The 21,439-nt window shown below is 37.6% G+C and overlaps 1 protein-coding gene across 6 annotated transcripts in view; it reads left to right on the top strand.

Moving 5' to 3' along the window:
• LOC125691354 (poly(rC)-binding protein 3-like) overlaps positions 1–21,439 on the top strand; it is a 470,720-nt gene that overhangs the window by 278,208 nt on the left and 171,073 nt on the right. The gene's annotated exons all lie outside the window — the stretch shown is intronic.

Raw genomic sequence — 21,439 nt, 5'->3', positions numbered from 1 at the left:
TTTCTACAATGTCACCACATATTTTTAACTCTTTTCTGTTCCCACACTGTTCTTACCACCCATAGATCTGCTAGCATGCAGGATTATTTAATAATAACGTGTTAAATTCTTGGTTTTGCCTCTTGACCCTGTTATATTTTGAGCTAAATTCTCTGGTCAATCTGAGGGTGGAATCAAAACTTTGACAAAGTTAGATGTTGTTTGACTGTTACCTGGCCTGCCAGAGCCAGGCTTCTCCATCAGGCATGTCCTGCAGCTTTCCAAAAGAAACCATTTAAGCAACTACCTGCCTATAGTCTTCTAATTTTTTTCTCCTATGCATTTTTTAAACTGAAGGTGATATTTCAAGTACAAATGTGTTATTGTGACCTGTACCCTTCCCTCAACTTTTAGGAGAGTAATGTCACTCCTATTTTAGTCCATTGACTGAGAGCATCAAGCTGTGCTTCAGTATTGGTAAATAAGAGTGTGTGGTTCCATGCAGAGAACTTGAAGCCAAGGAGTGACCTTCTTCATTAATCAGCAAAGAACTGATAGGAAAGGAGAGGGTAGCCACATAAATCTGATCTGTAGAGTACGATGTGTACATGCAGGATGCAATTAAAAATACCAGCATAAATTGAGTGAATTATGTCTGGGTGAGAGGTACTGTAGCTGAGATGTGTTGTGATAGGATTTACTTATTGTTGGGAAGTGTTAATGGTGTTCTTTAACAGTTTTTCTACATTCACGTTTGTACAGGCCACCTTTCACAGCTTTGTGAAAATGCGTTAAAAACAAATTTTAAGATCAAATATTATTCTTGAAAACTTAAAGGAAACCAAACAGAACCAGAGCCATAAAGTTGACAAACACAGATTTGCAGGCACAGGTACTCATGTGTATTCATTTTGCCAAACTTGCAATAGATTTGAGAATGAATGAATCCACGACTAATGATGCCACTAAAAGGGATAATGGTTCAGTTGTGTAAAAGGAAATTCTTTGGAAGTTTCAGAAGGAAGAGATTTTTATGAGTGCTTTTTACTATTATTATTAATTATAATTTATAAATACATGTCATATTTAGCTTTGCTGCACATCCTATGTATTCTAGGAAAGGATCTGTTTGCTTTGCCAACTTTTCATTAACAGTAGTATAGTGATATTTCATGGCTATTTAATATTATTATTTTGTTCTCTTATGAGGAAACAGTCATGGAAAATGCTGAGTGTTCATCAGCTCTGTAAAGATTAAAATTAATCTTTGCAAATGGCAATGGTCAATAATTCTATAGAAAAGAAGTCCAGATATGGTATAAATTGTTAAGTGACTGATTATAAAATCACAGAATTCTTACATTTTGAGATTACTTTATGGATCAGAAACGGACACACATTTTTAATTAGCACTGGTATTAGAATTTACACTGTCACATTTATGAGATACTCCAGCAAGGGGCAGTGCAGGATACAGAAAGTGATCCTCTCAGTAAAGCAACTGATCCCTGGAGAGGTTGAATCTTGTTTATTTCAGTTATATTTTGTGTTGCTTCATCATGGAAGTTCAAAAACATGGAATGATTTTTAAGTTGAATAAACTTAACTTTTGTTTCTGGTCTGCAAAGGATTTCCAAGAGAGTGTTAAAAAGGCAAAAACTTATCTTAAAGGCAGTTAATGATTACGTGTCATCCTGCAGCATTAATTTATTGTGCGGCCAAGAAAATGTGGCATGAGATCAGGACTGCCGACAGACCTTTAGTTTTTCTTACACTTTAAGAAGCAGTGATACAAAATGTTTTAACTGTTCATGCAGAGAGATAAAATGAATAACACATCCTGTGTACTCATTTTCATCTTAATGCAAGTCAATGGAAAACATCAGTCACAATTTCATTCAGAAACATTTACAGACCTAAACAAGAACTGCAAAGAAATTTTCATTGTACAAAGCTATTTTCTGTAACAGAAATAATTCTTATCTCCTGCAGTCCAATTATGTCAGTGTGAAAACTAGAGCATAAGGCAGTGCGAAAGTTCTTCAGGGGGTGTTTTGCATCTTTGCTTACATGTACCTCCTGACTTTGTTTGATAAATAATGATGATTGATAATGAATTGTGAAGTGTATGTGTCACAGAATCCAAACTGTGTTTCTTTGTTAAGTTTTCAGATAGGCAAATACATTTGGGAAAAAAAAAAAAAAAGGAAAGAAAGAAAAAGAAAACCTATTTGCTAATGGTACTGCAGTCTATGAAATGTCATCTGGTTGAAAAGATGGAATATAAGTTTGTTCTGGGATAAATTGGACATCTTGTTTGTAATAGCTTGGAGAAATTCATCTTGTCAGGACCAGTAATGTCACTGACCTGGGAATCTAATTCAAGTTTTCTTTCATACATTTAGTTATACTTGTTTTACTTTGTTTCAATGTATGAAGAACATTTGGCAATGGTTCTGCATTCCTCGAGTTTGAGTGAGCCCTGCTTTTTAACCCAGGAGCTTGCTTTTTCCATTTAAGAAATGCAAGGGAATGGGCTGATATGAGTCCAGCTTAGTTCTAAGTGTAACAAACTCAACTCAGGTGCCTTGTTTTTTGAGGATGTGCATGTGATTTTAACATGTTCAGGTTTCCATATCATTTGGAATTTTGAAATAATTATTCCATCACAATTAGCTGCATATTAAGCATTCCCAACCTCCTGTTCCTCATTATCCTTCACCAGCTTGAATTACACGCTCAACAATTTTTAGGTTTTAATAAGCATCAGTATCCTCCGTGAGCTGGGGTTTAATCATGAGTGTTCATGGTACACGTTTGTACCCTCTTCTGCAGTCAGTAATGGATAGAGGGCCTTCTCTTGTATCAGAGCATTAACACCATTCGCTGCTTTTGACCCTGAAAATGAAAAAATAAGTTAATTAAAATTATTCTCAGCATTGTGTCAGATTACTAACACTTCATATTTAAATAGATCTTAAAGATTGGTTAATAACAAAGCCTTAATGGATTCAGTTAGGCGAGCTGAGGGCATTGGCAATACCTTTATAAAGAAGCTGTCTCATTCCCACAGTTTTTATTAAAATAAAATGTGGCCTGCAGTGAAGCTGACAGCTGAGCAGTTAGGTTACAAATTCGATTGTGATGGTAGGGCAGGCAGAATGAATATTACCATTGCAGCTTGTCAGAGACAGGGTGAAAAACAAGGCCTGATGAATAGTGGAGTGTGGCCTATATGCTGGATGGATGTGAGCAGCATGAGGGGCCCTGGACTAGCAATGTCTCCAACAGACATGTCATGGTACTTGGGTGGTCATGCAGGTGTGAGGATTTCATTAAGAAAAACATTCTGCAATTTCAATTGCAGATATTCAAAATGAGAGGTGTTTAAGTAGTACCTGTAACAGTGATGAACAGGCACTGGAAATAGAACAGAAACAAGACAGGGAACCTTTTTTTTCCTGCCAGGAATGGGTTAGGGGGCCCAGGGAGCTGGGAGAAAACAGAACTAGGACAACTGACCTAAACTGGCTAAAGGGATATTCCATTCTATATGATATCATGTGTGAAGAAACCAAAAAACCATAAAACTGAGGGGAATTGGCAGAGGGATGCAACCAGTGCTTGCTTATATATATATATGTATACATATATATGTGTGTGTGTGTGTATGTATTTATAAAATCATCATTACTATTATTTCTCTTTTTCTTTACTGCCTTAGTAAATAGTTTGATTCTAACCTATAGGTTTTTGGGTTTTTTTTATTTCTAGTTCTCTCCCCCATCCCACTGGGAAGGAGAGGAGTGAGTGAAAGGTTGTGTGGTGCTGATCTCCTGCTGGGTTAAGCCACAACAAGTAGGAATGCTACACATTCCTAAATAAGAGCTGATATAGGTTAAAGTAAAGATATCAACATTATATAACATCATTTGGTATTTTTATGAAATTAAGATTTTGGTAAAGCTATAAAATTATTAATTGCACATAGTAAGAAAAGGGTTAATGGGTATTCAGTACAATAATCTGTTTTAAGAAGATATGAAATTACACTAAATTTTTAAAAAACAATAGTGATAGTAAACAGTAAACAGTATTGTAATTACAAAGAGAAGCGATGATGAGAGCCACTGCAGAAGACATCAAGAGATGCGTATTAGCGGCCTAAGTTTCTTTGAGTTTTAAAATTTCCAGTGTCCGTGAGCAAATTAAGATACAAAAGAACAATTCTGCCTCTTAAGGAATGGAGAGCACCAGTCTCAGGCTGTGGGTTAGCTCACCAGCCTGTAATCTGGGACATGCACACAGCAGAGCACTATCTCTGTAAGAACACTTTGGCTACCATGTTCACCACAGTCCCATGGAGAAGATGCTGTCAGATCTCTTAGGTTTCAAATCAAATCAGCCAACTCTGCCTTAGTTTACAGCCAAGTCATGAACCTTCTGTCATCTCTGTTTTCTTGATTTCCAGTGTCCTTGTAAACTGGCAAACCTTCTGAAAACAGCTGAAATCCTCTGCCCCTCAGAAGAATTCTTTTTGTCTCCCTTGTCCTATTAGTTGAGAAGGGAGTTTTCCAATATATAAATTGTGGGAATGCTGTTAGAATATCTTAAAGATAGTTCAGTTCAGAAATATACGGACTAAGCAGTGTCCACTTACCTAGAATACTTGCAACCTTGCTGGCACATTCATATAAAATGTATTTGTATTAAGAAGAATTTAGCTGAACAGGTTTGATTTATTATTAATGTTGACTTCATTTACACGTACGTGCATATATATATAAATCATGTAAACAAAGGAATTGTTGTGTAATAATATATTTGTGCCTCAGATACTACACTGTGAAATAGACCAAATTTCATTACTCCAAATGGAAGATGGATGGTATTTCACTGAACGTTTTTAAATGCATTCCAACAATAAAGCTGCAGTACAAAACATTTTTATTATAATACTGGTTAGAAAATATGTATTTATTTTCTATCTTGTTTGATCTACCTTTTTTCCCTCAGGTGGTAAAATACTAAATACAACTAACTTCATCCCCTTTTACAGGTTCTAGTGATAGGAAGCAAACCGCACATGTGCAATGGTCTTTTTAGGATTAGGTGTAAGAGTAAAGAAGGGACATGTGTTGCAGTTGCTAGGCGACATTCAACTCAAACACACTGTAAGGAAACACAAAAAGCCACAAATCTGTCCAGCTGCAGAGATTCTTAAAAGTTTAAAAGCTGAAATGAGTTGAAACAAGAGAGCAACACATTTAAAGCATATTGACATTGATACTTCACCACCAATAGTTCTCACTAAACCATGTCCCTCAACACAATGTCCAAATGTTCCTTGAACACCTCCAGGGACGGTGACTCCACTGCCTCCCTGGACACCCTGTGCCAGTGCCTCACCACTCTTTCAGAGGAGACGTTTTTCCTGATATCCAAACTGAACTTCACATGATGCAGCTTGAGGCTGTTATCTCTCATTCTATCACTGTTAGCTGGGAAAAGAGGCTGACCTCCATCTCACCACAACCTCCTTTCAGGTCACTGTAGAGCTATAATATCTCCTCCGAGCCTTCTCTTTTCCAGACTAAACAATCCCAGTTCCCTCAACTGCTCCCCATGAGACTTGTGCTTCAGACCCCTCATAGTTATGTTGCCCTTCTCTGGATTCACTCCAGGGCCTCAATGTCTTTCTTGTAGTGAGGGGCCCAAAACTGAACACAGTACTCAAGATGTGGCCTCACCAATGTTGGATACAGAGGGAGAAAGACATGCTATTACAGACCTCCCGGTCCTCTCACTCCATCAGGCTCTGTGTCAGACAAAGGAGCTTCCTTCTCCCAGTGGTTCATTTATGATTCTGTGGTTTATAATTTTCCTCAATGAAGTGGGCAGACACCACCATGGGTAACTCAGCAGCTGATGAGTGCTATCTTAGGTGCGGTGTTTCTCATCAGCAAAAAACATTGAAGTCATGGATGAACCAGAATAGCTGTTATTAAAATGTTTCTGAAGCTATATCAGAACTAATTAATTGCAGTGATTGTGGTAGTTTTGAATTCCATAATTTTTCCTCACGTCTGAGAGTTACATATCTAATACATATTTTATTTGTCACACTGGATTTTAAGCTCTCTGTTTAAAAATGTTTGTTTGTTTGTTTTTTCCCTGCTGCAAATAAGGCTCTAGTAAAACAAAGCCCATGTTGAGTACATTGATCTACACCACAGGATTTCCTTGGATTTTCCATGAAATGGGGGCCTAGTCTATAGGAAACTGTGGTACATAGTCTGTATTACTTCCAGCGACTTAAGCAGGTTAATTCACTACTTCTTTATGAACTCTGTTACTCATTTGCTAATCTATCGTGGAGTAAAAAATACTTATTTACTTAGTTGATGACATACCAAAGCCAAAACTGCATTCATCTATCTTATGATCTTACAGAATCTTCTGGTAATATTGAAAAATCTGTTTTAATTCCTTTCATTTCACACATCATGGGATTCACAGAAAATAAAATTGCACAGAGGTTTTTTTACTGGATATAAGGTGATGGTGCCCAGATGTTCTGAAAGCACGTGGTTGTACCCTACTTGGTGACGTTTCCAACAGACTATCCCACCATTGGGTATTTATTCACTTTAGAACTGAATGTATCAAACAAACATACTCACAATTCTTGCTACACTCCGTACTTCTGTAATTGATTTTTCCTTCCTGAGAACTGTAACTCTAACATTTCTAGTATTTATAGAGATACTTTTCAGTTGTCATCTTGTTTTTCAATGTCCTTGCAGTCCTTCATAGGATTCTGTGATCTGTAAACTTGGCAAGCATACTTCTATCATCCGCTTCAGTAATGAAAAATTTTGAGCAATACTGGATGCAGGACAAAGCCCAGGTAACCCTGCTTGTTCTGTCCTTAGATGGTGCAGTAAATCTGGTGCTTCATTAGTTAATTTGGTATGCTCAGTCATGGTTGTATCTGTTGTGTGAACATTTCATTGAGACCTGTTCTTTCATGTTACGTGTAAGGATGCTATATGAGACAGTGTCAAAACCCCTATTAAAGCAGACAGCACTTATATAAAAACCTATTATCACTGTGTGGAAGAGAACTACACTGCTTTGACATGTTCTTGGCAAATCCAAGGCTGCTAATCATCTCCTAACTCGCATCTATTATTATAATAATTAAAGTTTCCAGTATACTTTTAACAGCTACAGTCTTTCAGGTTTTTTCTCATTTTATTACTGTTAGTATGAGTGAAGATACTCCCAAATGATTTAGGCACACAGAGCAGAAAGCTTATCCATAGCATTAGGTATTTATTACTTATATAAAAGATAGGGAAACATGCATACAAGGGACATGAAGGTAACAGTGAAGCCTATATGAGGTAAATGGTGAACAGCACTAATGGTCTAGTGCTAATGGAAGCATGTTGACTTCATCCACAGAGGAAGAAAATCATGTTCTTCATTTCCATAGTAAAGGAGAAAAAAGCATCCTTGGATTCCTCCTTAAAGGAAGGGTTTGAAAGATGAGTAGGATCCAGCAGTACTGAGACAGATTATTTGGATCCAGGCAGACTTTCTGTCATTGAGGAGACTACAGCAGTCTTCAGAAATAATTTTATCCTTGCTTGGTCAGTGCTTCTTCCCTAAATAATTGTTTTAAAATATAGTTGTGACTAATAGAATGTGCAGTCATTAAAATATTTTTCCATGAAGAATTAGGATTAAGTAGTTTGTGGTTGAGATGATGTCATTAAAAAAAAAAAAAAAAAAAAAAAAGTATGTGTGCTTTTGTTTTTTGTTTTTTTTTAACTGGTACGCTTTACTTAACGCTTTCTACATTTGTAGATGTGTTACTCAGATGTCTTTCTTTCTGAACAGAGATACTTTACAACTTAACCTCAATCAATGATTCAAACAGTGTTTGTGTAAGAACTTCAGAAAATACAGTTGACCGAGTCTCTTATTAGCCATGGTAGAGCAACTCTTTCTCACTGACATGGTAGAACACTGTTTCAAGTTCAGTTTTGTACATGTTATTCTGTTCCTTCTCTTAGTAACATCTGTTCCTTTAACTTTACGTGTGCTGTTTGCAAAGGTCATCCTGTCCTCCAAAGACAGTTTTCCCTTGTCAGAGTTTCAGAGTTCTCTCTACAGAAGCCATTATTCCCTCTCTTAAACCCCAGTCAAATCCTTTGCCAAGCAGAAGGGAGAGGCAGGAAATAGGATTCTGCAATGGCATCTTCACTTATCCTGTAAACCAATAAGTGTTTTCTAGTTGCAAGCATTGGTGCTCCTATATTTAAAACATTGCAGCTAGAGTTCTGTATCCAGAAGAGCTTCCAGTTAAAAAACAGCTTTCCTTCCTGATTTATGTTAGAGTCCTGACACTATAGGCACTGAAATAAATTTAAAAATATCTTTGAGAGGTAGGTAAATGTAGGTAAATTAAAATTGTAAATGTCTGCTTTAAGATTGCCTGCCTTATCTGTCCTGATTAGTTTGCGTAGTGCACGTTGCACCTTATTTGTAGCTGCACTCCTTTTATTGTATTACTGGTAATAATGCAATGTTGTAGATAATGAATCTTGGTTTAGGTGCAATTATCCTTTATTTGTAAATATTCACATTACTAGAATCACATTTTCTCCTGCAAAGTGTTGTGTCTTCCTTCCACTCTGCAGTGCTCTTAGGCAAGTATGCATGCTTTTTTAGCCCTGATTGAGCCTTGCTCCTGAAGCCACTTGTTACCCTTGACTCCTTCATTAAAAAATACTTCCCCCATGCTTTCTTCTTCCTCCTCTTTTCTTTGTAAAGTTCTTACAAGCCTCTCAAGTAGAACATAAAGAACACTAAAATTCTCATCTTCTTTTCTTTTTGTTATTATCCATGTAAGGACGTGAGTAAGGACAAAAGGACATGTAAGGACAAAATTTCTCATTTGGTCCACAATTTCAGTTAGCCTAGCATCTTTCCATCAAGAAAGAAAATCAGAAAACAGAGCAGGGACGAGCTCTTCAAGAAACAATGTGGATCTTTCTACTTCACTCTATTTCCTTCACGTGCCAAGTCTCATAAATACTAGCGAGCTCTTTCCAGGTTTTTACTCTGGTCTGGCCATGCACAGAAAGAGTATGCAAGGCCATGGATGTGGAATGTAGGATTTAATTCTTGATTTGGCATATATATTAACATACGTGTCCAGTTTTGACTCAATCTTAGGGATTGAGGCACTAATCTGCATTCTTATATAATTGCTGGACTTTCCTCTCATGTTTGAGTGTCACTTCTCCAGTGCTTATATATCTGCATCCTGAGAAGTGTTTATAATCTTTTTAATTCACTTAAGTGTTAGTGAGACATGGGTTGATATATTTGTATGATGAAGTTAAAAATTGGCTTTGGAATAAACACAGTACCTTAGGAACCAGATACAGTAGAAAAAGGTAAATGTTTCAAAACATTTTGTGGTTTTGGTTTATCTCCCCAAAGGTTTTATTCTGATAGCTGGAGATTTATTGATTGAATCTGCATCTTTCAAAGAAGCAAATTAGTGCTCAGCTGTCAGATTCTGTAATAATGTTCCATGCTGTGATTTGGTCTGTTTCAGCAAGAAAGCATCTTTTCTTACTGTGTTATCTTATTTGTTTTACTCCTGATGCACAGCAGTACTATTCCCACCCTGTTTACAGCAGCACTTCAACACAATCATTGCTCAAACGATAGAAAAAGATCAATGATAAGGGACATGCTTGTTTTATTTGTGCTGTAGTCAAACAACAAATAGAAAAGAACTTCTGTATCTTGACTTCACTCAGCCACATTTGATCACTAGTTGAAATTCCCGGAAATGTCAATAAGCGACTAAGAGTTGTGTGGGTAAGTGGAGCACCATGGCTCTGGTGGACAAAATTTACGTGGGTCCTGATTCTATGCTCAGCTACACTGGAAAGGCACCACATAATTATGAGCTCCAGTGGAAAATCCTCAGTAGAAAACGCTCATTCCTTAGTGGAGAAGTAAGCCCAGCATTTATAACTCTTTTGAAACAAACAGATCAGCATGAAATTGCAATATTAGGCAACCAAATCAAAATTTATAAATAATATTTAATGGCACTGTGTTTTACTTTTTCAGCAGTAGTACTTCTGAATTTAGCCTGATATAGATGCATTTGTGATTGTTGTTTTCAATCTTGCAAATTTGGCAAAACTAAACAGACTGAGCTCTTACTATAACCAATAAATATATTAATCCAATCATCAGTGCCATTAATGTTTTCTTTGTATATTAAGTAGCCGTAGAATGAAGTCTCTAAGAAAAACTTCTACAAAATATTGAGGGAAGCAAGAGGCATCCTAATCCCGTCTACTTCAATTGTTCATTATGAGATAAAAACATATCAGAATCAATAGAATAAATTTATTACAGTAGAATAGAACCCCGTCTTACAAATAACATGAGAATCACTTGGATTTGTTTTTCTTTGATCTGTCAAAAATCATGGTCGATGCTGTAAACAAGAAATGCATAGTGACATATAGTTCTTATCATGAGAATGAACATTTGAAACTGATGACTTGTAAAGGAAACATCATTACAGCTGAAGAAGCATTAGAGGATGTATTATGTACAAGACTGTCTGCTAAATACACTTACTAGGAAAATCAGTGCTCAAAATTGTTAGGAAAGGAAACATTATTTTTCCTCACAATTCTTTCTAATGCTTAGAAAATTTTAGAAGATTTTAGACTTTTCTCAGGAAAGACAATCTGTTTCTGTTCAGGAAAGCTGCATGTGGAGGCTGAAAGCATTGTTTGATCCATAGCACGTGTACAAGAAAGAGATGCTTCACGGACGACCCTAAGTTGTCTGACCACTGTGCGCAGGCTTCCACCCCTCTTGATAGGCAGAATAGCTCCTAAGCTATGTGCCTACTGAGTTGCTCAGGTTCTCTCAGCTAGTATAATGCTGTAAATTACTTGTGACTGTTTTTTCAACTTGTCTTAAGAAATATGCAAACCACCAAACTTAGTGAGGTGGGAGCTGAACACTGCGCTCTTCCTGACTTGTGGTATGTCATTAGCAAGGGCAGAACCAATGTAGGACTGAGATTAATATGCTTCAGGTTGTTTTTACCAATGAGATGTGAAGAGTGTGACCCACTGTATGCCTTTTCAGTTAAAAATCTGTCCGTTTTTTACCCTCTCACTTCAGTGCATCACCTCAGTATTCACTACCTTGGGACTCAGTAGGGAATTTTATATTTACAGAGAAAAAGTTTGGTTCCTAACTCTGCCATGGCTCAGTAGGACACAGGATATTCCTAAAGTTCTGTTGTTAGCATAAGAAGTACCAGTGTTTTAAAACCAGAAAAAGAGAAGATTCTAGAATTACAGAGTGTGAGGCTAACAGTTTATATTAATTACACTGGTGTTTGTTATTATAATACCAAAGAAAGAAGATATGCTCCCCGCTGTTGCTGTGTTTCTGCTTAGGATCTTCATTCCTGAGACAAAATAATAAAACATTTCCATTTTGAGTGAGACTCTGCAAAGTTGCCAAAAGCAAAACCACTCACCCTTGCTTGTGTTCATTTCTCAGTTTCAGCTTGCCAGCAAGTGGTTAGGAAAAAAAGCATGTAAAGTTCTACTGTAATCAGAGAATAAAATTCTGTGTGGGCTGATCAGTACTCACAAATCACAGCAATCTCCTGCCGCAGGTGGCCTGAAATGAATTTGGAAGGCTGCATCCAGAAAATTCACACTGTGAAAAAAAAAAAAGAGGTGTGTGCCAAATGTCTCATCAAAAGAGTAACAGGGAAGCTCCATGATGTTTTGTTTGGCCCTTTACTTTTAGTGTTCTTATGTTCTTAGCTGTGAATATACAGAATACGTTCATGTGTAAAAAAGCTAGGTAGGAAAGAGGTTTCCTCTGAGCACACTAGGAGGCCACATTCGTGTATGGGAGATTGCATGGATTCAGCCTGAACTATGGTTTTCATATCAAGAGGTATCAATTCTTTGATCCTTCATGAAGTTGGATTATTTTCTTTCAATTTTGTTCATCCAATTATGTAACTGTATTTCAGAATTTCCTTTATGCAAATAATATTGCGGGATTAACTTTCCTTTGATGCTACTTCTTCAGGTTAGCACAAAACACTTGAAACTGTGAAATTGAGCATTGTGATAGGAATGAGATGGATAGCATTATCTTTATTGCTGTGTAAAACTCTATGAGTTCTCTCAAAAGAGGAAGCGTGAGTCAATGAAACAAACCAAGGCACAATGTTTAAATAAAACAAAGCTATGCCCTGCCCATCCCAAAGCCACTTTTTCTTTGCATCTCTGAGTAGTTGAGAGTAATTGGACTTGCAGTACCTTTCTGATTTCTTCTTATCTTAGATCAGGGAATTGCCTTTCTTCTCAAACTGGCAGAGAACCCCTTAAAATAGGCCATGTCACAATGCATGGAATGTCCATGTCTATCAACAGATAGCTAACAGTGTTATTAATTACCTCCTTACTGGAAATCTGAAGCTCTTTGCTTATGTTCTTGTTCCATATATGTATCTTCTTCAATGTGTTTAAAATCAGTTGATTTTGACTCTTCCAAGTGGCATCTCTCTGTTTGTTCCCTACTGTCCTAATCAACAGCCTGTTGGACACAATAATTTTTAGTTGATATTTGCAATTTGTTTTTTTTAAGAAACATTCTCATGTTTGAGAACATTTGCATGTTGTGCATATTGTGCTTAAAAGCAAATTGAAAGGACAGTAAATACCCTACCAGAAGTTAATATTTTATTCAATAAATATCTGTTAGTTGTTTTTTCAGTATTTATTCAACATACTGCATTATTCTATATGCAGACCTAAATACTGGTACTTGAGTATTATCCCTGACCTTCAAATGTCCCCTTTTATATCTGTATCAGACACCATATTGTTACTAAAATATACTTTGCAATTAAAAATTTATTGCTTAAAAAGAAAAGGCAACTTCCTGCCTCTTAATTATTCTTTATTTAAGACACATAAATATTCATAGTGACTTACTTTTCTTTATATTATAAATATTGTAGTGATTCAGAGACCTTTTTTTTTTTTTTTTCTGAGGACTTTTCACTTCTTCTGCAACGTGTACTGTACTCCTAAAACAAAAAAACCCACAATCTTTCTTAATCCATAGACTGTGATTCTGCTACAGCAAGTATAATTTCTAGTAGGAATCCTATTTTCATACACTAACACCAAACAGCTTTGTTGTTGAATCTTGCCATGCAAATGGGAATGGAGTAGTCCAGGCTGAGAGCCAGGGATTAAACAAACAAGTGGGATTCTGCCTCCTGTATGCTGTGGGAGGTCACACATAATGATCAAAGAGGTCGCACTGATCTTCACAGAAGAAGGTCATGATCTGTAAGCAGTGGTAACAACTGTGGCTTTCCTTTTGCCGTAAGGAATTGTAACATAAACTTCTTCATCACGAGTTAAAGTGTGGAAACATCATTGTGCTTCTACACAGCCAAATTGCCTATGCCAGTAGGATAGACTACAGTGTTCTGGGAAACATAACAGGTAAAATTGCTGAGCCGATATGAGAAAACTGAAATCTGAATTGCAGTACTAGCAAATGACCTGCTGCTATAAACTGTATCCCTACAGATTTGCTTACTGATTGCCATATGCTATTTGTTGTTTGTATAAACTGTAGATTGATCAAAATTATTTGTTTTCATTTGTATCTTGTTGAAGGACTACAGGAGATCGCTGTTTGAAGTAGATTACTGCCAGTCATACTCACACATAAACAAGAAAATGGAATATGAACTATTCTTGTAGCTTTCAGCTGAAAAGGTGGGATTTTTCACACTGTTTAACTGGAAATACTATAGCCAGGCATCAATATTGATGCTTGGATGGATTAAGTTACATTTTAAGTATTGCAGCGCAGAGTAAGGATAAAATAACACTATAATTGGTAACGTGTGATACGCATAATGGGTGCCAGCTGCCCACATTAAGTGAAATCTTGGTCATCCTAATCACGTGAATGACTTCATGGGTGTCCCTGAAGAGATCCTTTTCTAATGCAAGACCATTGACTTCATATATAACTGAATTGGGATTGTGCTCACAGATCTGATAGGATGATATGTATCCAGTCACTATGGCTCTGGAATAAAAATCGTTAAGTTACGTTGATACTACGTTAATAATTTTTATTTCCAGTAAACGTGTATGTGCCTTGTGGTTACTGCTCTGTGCGAACTGTTGTGTTTGTGATACCATTGTTTGGTTTCTGTTTGCTGTAAGGTTGTACATTCACGGGGATCATTTTTTGCAATGTAAGCAATAACTTTCAGCAATTCACAGTGAGACTTTTCTTCTCAGTTCTCTCTTCACAACATCATTTTATTAACCTTAACTAATACCAGAGGTAATTTAGCAGGTAATATAATGCTCTGAAGTTTAAGTGAGCCTCACCTATGTAACATTGTACAAGTTTCATCATTTCTCTGCCCGTACCTGGTAATGATGTATCATCTGTGCACATCTGCAGTGATGGAACTTGTACAGCATCTTGGATAGCTGAAATTTTGTTTCTGTTTCTACCAGCTTCACTGCAAAGGTTTGAGGAGAGGGCTCAACCTCTTTGTATAATCTGCACAGTACTGCTATTTCCTTAAGAAAGGATTTTCATACCTGCTGTTGTGGAAAATGATATCTCTGGAAGAGTTCAATATGTCTCCTGAACAGTACACCACAATAAAAATGCCAGAGTTTTCTCAGCTGAGGTTGCATATTAGCTTGACACAGTCTCCCAGAGTTTTCCTGTTGCCAGCTTTTACTGATCAGTGTCTACTGCTACTGCATAGCAAAGTTATCTATCTGCTATCTGATAGTGTCAGTGAGGCAACCCTTGTTCTTTGTTATCTGAATAGTTCTCCCTAGCTGTCAGTACAGACTTGACAGAAAAGGATGCCGTGCTGACCACCACATCCTTCTTTGTTCATCCACCAAAAAGCAACGCTTACTGAACCACGTAGTGTTTTCATCTACCTGTATTGCACATATCCTTGTGAAATTAAAGTGAAGCAATTACAAAAGTTGAATAATTAACCGTCCTTCTTGACCCATCACAACAATCTTCAATTGAAAAATCAGCTTGCCTTTAGGTGAGATAGCACAGTGTCTGCTGACTAGGATTGCTCGTGTGCTTACTGGTTCTGGAATATTGCTCAAAGTGAAAAACAGCACATAGGAGTTGTACAGAAGATTTCTCTAGCACAGCCATGAAAAATCTCAATGTTTTACGGACAGTTGGGACCAACTGAAGAATCGGTATTGAATTAAGCAGGTGACAGCTGGGGCAACTTGAAATTTTTTCCTGTCTTGTCATAGATATTGCAGTATTGACTGTCTCTAAATGAAACAAACAATAGGGAGGCCTCAGGGCACGCTGTCTGCTTCCCCTCTTTTGGGCAGTCTGCTTTTCTTCCTTCCCAGTGTATTAGAGGTGTTTGATCCATTGTAATGCAATGCCAGAAGCCTTTGGGACTTTAAAAATGCAGTGTGTGTGTGGTACTGGGGAGGCAAAGAAAAAGCATTGACTCTACCAGAAGTGATCATTTCAGGTGACACAGAAGTTTTAAGGAAAATCAGAAAAAAGAATGCACTTAGATTGCTTAAAGCAAATGAAATAATCCCGTATGTTTGTCTAAGCTGAGAGAGCAAATGCAATAAATGTAATTGGTTGTCCCCATAGCTCTTTCACTCTAATGTCCTGCAGGAATGTGGCATCCTTTGTATTAAAGATTACATGCTGGTCACAGCAAACTTGTTTCCTTATAGATTAAATTGATTCACTAATGCAGTAACATTTGTCTTAAATGCCTGTTAGAGCCAAACAGCTATTTGATTTGATGGCTTTTCAATTTCTTTTACCAACTATTGGGAAATATTTACTTACAAGTGGGAGGAGGTGCTTTGGTGTGTGGAATACTTTGTACTGGCATGTCAACAACAATATCCAGGTACAAACACACACCATGGCAAGTCACTGTTTGATATTCGGTCGTTGTCTATTCTCCTGTGACACTTTGAAAGGTGTTATCATCTGTTCTGTAAGCAGAAACAATATTACTGTGAGGTGACCATTCATGAACAATATTATTCTTCCTGCATGATAAGACATTTAAGGCATAAGTCAAAACAGTTATTAACAAGGCACAGTTAACAGCAAATAGCTCATGAACAACACACAAGTTACGAGTGCTTTGTCCAAATAATTCAGTGCATAATTAACGAATGCATTGGCAGAAATCTGCTCATTAACAATTTGCAAGCTTGAAATGGGATTGGATAATGTTTTCACAAACAGGCTGCACTAGATGTAGTAGGAAAGTAGGGTTGCATCCTCATGCTCTCCAAGAACAGTGTTGTTCCTTGTCTGCATAGGGATTGTTTAAGACAGTTCAGATTAAGTTCACTGAAAGGTGTGACATTCATTGTACATAATTGAGGTGCACCAACCCCAGCATGAATGTTTTCACTGAAAGCAAAGCAGCATAAGCATACTGCCTGCCTGAAGGACATGGTGGAATGGCTGTCACCTGCTTCTCACTTCCCTCCTTGGCAAGATGGGGCAAAAATAGCATAAAAAACTTGTGGGGTGAGATAAAGACAGGGGAATCACTTAAAAATTACCATCACTACTAAAACAGACTCAACTAGGAGAAAATTAATTTAATAAATAAATTCAGGCAGCAAGAAACGAGAGTGCAAACATTAAAATGAGATCTGTCTTCTTGCCCAGGCTCAGCTCCACTCTTTCATTGCCAGCACCTTTCCTCCCTCCTGCACCAAAAAGCTGCTGCTTTTTTGTGAAGTTTGAATGTAGGTCAGTGGGTCAGACTAACGTGGGAGGAATTAGTGTGCCCCATAAACATGGCTATAGTTTGCAGGAGCCTGTTTGCTGCCTCATTTCCCTTGCAAGGTTCCAGCTGGTTTGGAATATGTTCTACATGGTGAAGTTTAATTCTGATGTGCTCTGGAAGTGGTAACACCTGTTTAAGATACTGAGCCAGTGTGGTCTGTTGTGGTCATACCCACAGCAAGAGTGCTTTACTTACAGACCAAGAAATACAGCTATCCTTGCTCCTTGAGAACACCATTCTTCAGGCTGGGCTTCAGCAACCCAGCAGTTCCAGCCTGTGCCAGGGTAGTAAAAACAGCCTGGGAAGGGCTTTGTGGTTTTCTCTCTCCCCAGTAAAAGCTGACTTTTATGAGGCCATTTGTCAGCCAGACGGGGACTTAGATAACTTGCTGTCAACCAACACAACAGCTCTGTTAGTTGAAATGCCAACACAAACACAGTAGCATCCTCAGGTATGTGGCAGTTTGATCCTGTGCCTCTAGAAAGTGCTCTCCTGGCTTATGTGGTTACCATGAATGGACTCAATGTGTTGACAGACATGGGGGTGAGTGAATGCTTGTGTAGGGAAGAGTTTTGTCTTGGCCAAAATAATGATTTCATGTTAATTTATGTAAACTGCTGAAGAAGGTTGCACAGACACACTTATTTGGATGTAAACCTTATTTGTTTCCTGTCAGTTTTGAATGGCTGCCATTTCTCTATATAGACTATGAATTTCAGAAGTATGAAGTTTTCCAGTGTGAATATTTAGAAATAACATCGTTGCAATACCTCTTCTGCTTAGCTTCTTTTTTCCTCTGAAGAAAAGAAGAAAAGCAGCCTCTCTTGTGTGGTTGCTAATCTTCATTTTAGCTGTGTAAGCTACTTCATGAGAGAGGAATATAGCAATTTTCCAGTGAAATACATAGACATAGATTATGGAGAATTGTCACTTTCATTTTATTGTCGTGATAAAACTGGATCAAAATTACTTCTGGTGAATAAGAGAGGTTGCTTGAACTCTGCATCCTTCATCTAATGCTATTTTCTAAAGACTTTACCTTGCTCACTGACATGCTACAAGTGCAGGGTTTGCCAGATGCGCCACTCATCAACTCGTACAGGTTAGCTGATGCTTAGAGATTTAGGGACTTAAGGCTCCTTAAGGCTTTCTATATTCAGGAAATGATTTTATAACAGTGCAGTTAAACTGCTCTGAATGGCATTGACTGTCTAGATCTCTTTGGTCATTCGGACTGTACCTAAACTATGGGGTAAGTATGTCCAGAGTCTTGGTGGCCCGGATCATTAAACTTCGGTTGCTATTGCTGCCCTCTCCTGCTATCTGCCCATGTTATTTTTCAATGAAAACCAGCATGTGAGAGAAAGGATGGGGCTTAGCTTGGTGTCATTTCCATAGCTGGGATGCAAAGCTGGACTTGAGCCTCAGGATTATTTTTCTCCAGAACATTTTCTTTTGTAATATTTATTCAGTGTCTGGAATTAAAAAGGTCAGCATGGCTTTCTAAAGTTTACAGTATCCTGAGAGCTAAATATATCATGCTAGCCAAAGCTTACTTTTTGGCGGTTGTTGTAGATGGAATGCTGATTTAGGTAGAAGGATCTTCTGTTTGACCTAGTGGAGCCATTTTTATGCACTCATTTATGCAAGGTGGCAAAACACTAAAAGTTCATTACGGATCTGGACATCCTCATTGTATTCAATTTTTTGTCACCAAAATGATGGACGGACTTGTAAGATCCCCTGAAACAAACAGTGACCCTTCACTAACTCTAATTACTCTAGAGTGTGAAGTTGCACGGGGAAACCAGAGAAGCTAGGAATTTTCTGCACGCAAACATTTCCCTGTGTATTTGTTAAAGGCGTACAATGTTCTCTAGCCTCTGCAAGAGATCACCATGAGCTGTATTTGAATGGGAACAATGGGTAGCTTCCCTTTGTGCCATTCCACGGTACTCTGTAGAGCTTCTTATACTGAAGGCTTACGTTCAGCGTCTTTGTGTAAAATACAGACTGGTGATGTTCATTTTACTGCCTCAGTGAATTGCTTTTTGGGCTCCATGCACGTATGTGGCATCCTCCATATCCTGTGGCAATAAGTTCTGATGTTTAATTATGATCTTTGTGGAAAATGTCCTTTCTTTGTTTTATTTGTGTGTTTTTAAACTTGCTAACCTCTCACATTGTTGGGATCACCATGCTTCCTCTGTTAGGAAAGACAGTGAAAAAGTGTTTCTTATTCATGTTCTCAGTTTTATGAGGCTCTTTCACAATTCTTTCCCTCGGTTGTTCCTCTTCCAACATAAAAATCCTGAAGTTATTTTTTTCTTTTGAGTGCAGAAGTCATTACATACCTTTGATCATCCCGTCACCCTTTTCTTTATCCTCTTTTCCCACTGTCCTCTTTGAGATGAGATGACTGGAACCATATTCAATATTCAAAGTTATGTGGGTAAAGGATTTATATGACAGCATTATCATGTTTTCTTCTGCTGTGTTCTCTGTCTTTTTCTTAATATTTCCTAATATACCATTTCCTTTTTTGACAGCTGCTGAGAAACTAGGTGACATTTTCAGAAAGCTATTTCCAAACTCTCTTTGCAAAAACTGATTTTGCTGTGTTTATAAATTTCTCGAGGTACAGGTATGAGACATTATTTATTTAGTCGTGAAAGCAAGGCTAAATTACAAGACAGTTTTTTGCTATAAAAATGATAATTGTTGGTAGAATTTAATATTCTCTCAGTTCCACTGGCAATGTTGCAGTGTTCTGGGTTTTATTATTCTAGAGATTTCTCACAATAAGTATGTGAAGCAGTGTGAATGTTTCCCACGAACCCCGTTTGTTTAGCAGGTTGGTGATAATTCTGACAAGAAACTCTCAGGAAATAGTTCATTCAGTAAGTTTTATCTAAGAGGATTTTGCTAATTTTTCCACTGTAAAGGTTTATCCTTACTAAATCCAGAAGAATCCAAACAAAGCCAGAGTCCTTTGCTGTAATAACTTGAGAGAGATTTCATCTCACAGTCTTAAGTATCAGGCAGAGAAGTGTAGCTCTTCAGTTTTTTTCATAACTGGAGTGTACTATTGCTATCATAATGGCTAGGATGGAGTTCTGGGGCTTGAATTAAATAAATCAATTCAAGACTGTTAAAGTCTAACAATAAAAAAATATAAAGTAGTTGTTTCTAAAGGAAATGCTAACTGAATACGTATAGTACTGCAAGTCAGTAAGTTCATCTGACTTCAAAATACTTACTATATTATATTTCAGTGATTATTATTGAAAATTCCTTTATGGACCAAAGAGAATTCAGTGTCATGTCATGAGGAAGGGCTTTTTTTTTAATGATGTTTCCAGCATTCTCATAGAGTATGAATGTCTCTGTGAATCCCTTTGCTTGTTAATATAAGACCTTGTTCTCAAATGTGTGGCTGCACAACAGTGGAGAGCTGAAGGTCTTGAAGCTTTCCTGTTAACACAGCTTTCTCTGAGAAGTTCTATACCTTATTTGTTCCATTTGTTCCTATTCATTCTAGGCAGAGTTTTCTTCAGTGATTTGTTTGTTTTTTCGTTTGTTTGTTTGTTTTGCATTCCAGTCTCAGTCCTGCTTAGTCTGTTACAGATCTGAGATGGAATATTATTTTATTTTACAGCTGTGGTGGGTTGACTCAGGCCATCAGCCAGGCACACACCCAGCCACTCTTTCATTCTTCATCCTCAACAGGACAGAAGAAAATAAGGTGGAAAAGCTCCTGGTTCTAAATAAAAACAGAGAGGTCACTTAGCAGTTACCTGTTAAAAGAGACTCAACTTGGGAAAACTAACATAATATATTACCAATCTAAAATACAGTAGGATAGCAAGAAACGGAAACAAAATTAAACTGCCTTCCTCCTGCCACCCTTCCTTGCACGCTCAACTATACTTCACTCTATCATTGCCTACTCCAACGGGGTCTTCCACAGGCTGCAGTGTAAATATCTGGTCCTTCATGATACCCTCCATGGGCTTCAGGAGGACATCTGTTTTACCACAGTCTCCAGGGGCTGCAAGGAATCTCTGCTCTGATACCTTCAGCACCTCCTCCCCTTACTTCTTTGGTCTCAGTGTTTTGCAGAGTAGTTATGCTTACGGTTTTTCTCAGACCTCTCACAGTTGCCAGTTTTTTGCACTTTCTTAAATATGTTTTTACAGAAGCTGATGGGCTCAGGTTGGCCAGTGGCAGCTCCAGTGGCCAAACCAACTGAAATCAATTTTGTCTGGCATAGAATTAGCCACTGATCTCTTGTCACAGCGGTCACTGACTTGTTATATAAACCCAACACAATAGCAATGAGTAGTGACTTCAGTGAAAGACATGTATCAAGTTTCCAGATCTTCTCTGTGCTAAGCTTCATTTCCCTTTGACTACTGTCAGTGTGGATCCAGCATAGTGACCAGAGCCTTCCCAATGTTTTCTGCCAGCTTTAATCACTGTTGCTCT

This window comes from Lagopus muta, chromosome 3 (genome assembly GCF_023343835.1).
Source record: "Lagopus muta isolate bLagMut1 chromosome 3, bLagMut1 primary, whole genome shotgun sequence".
NCBI classification, from domain to species: domain Eukaryota; kingdom Metazoa; phylum Chordata; class Aves; order Galliformes; family Phasianidae; genus Lagopus; species Lagopus muta.
Note: the sequence above shows the minus strand (reverse complement) of the source record. Positions and strands in the feature narration are given on the sequence as shown.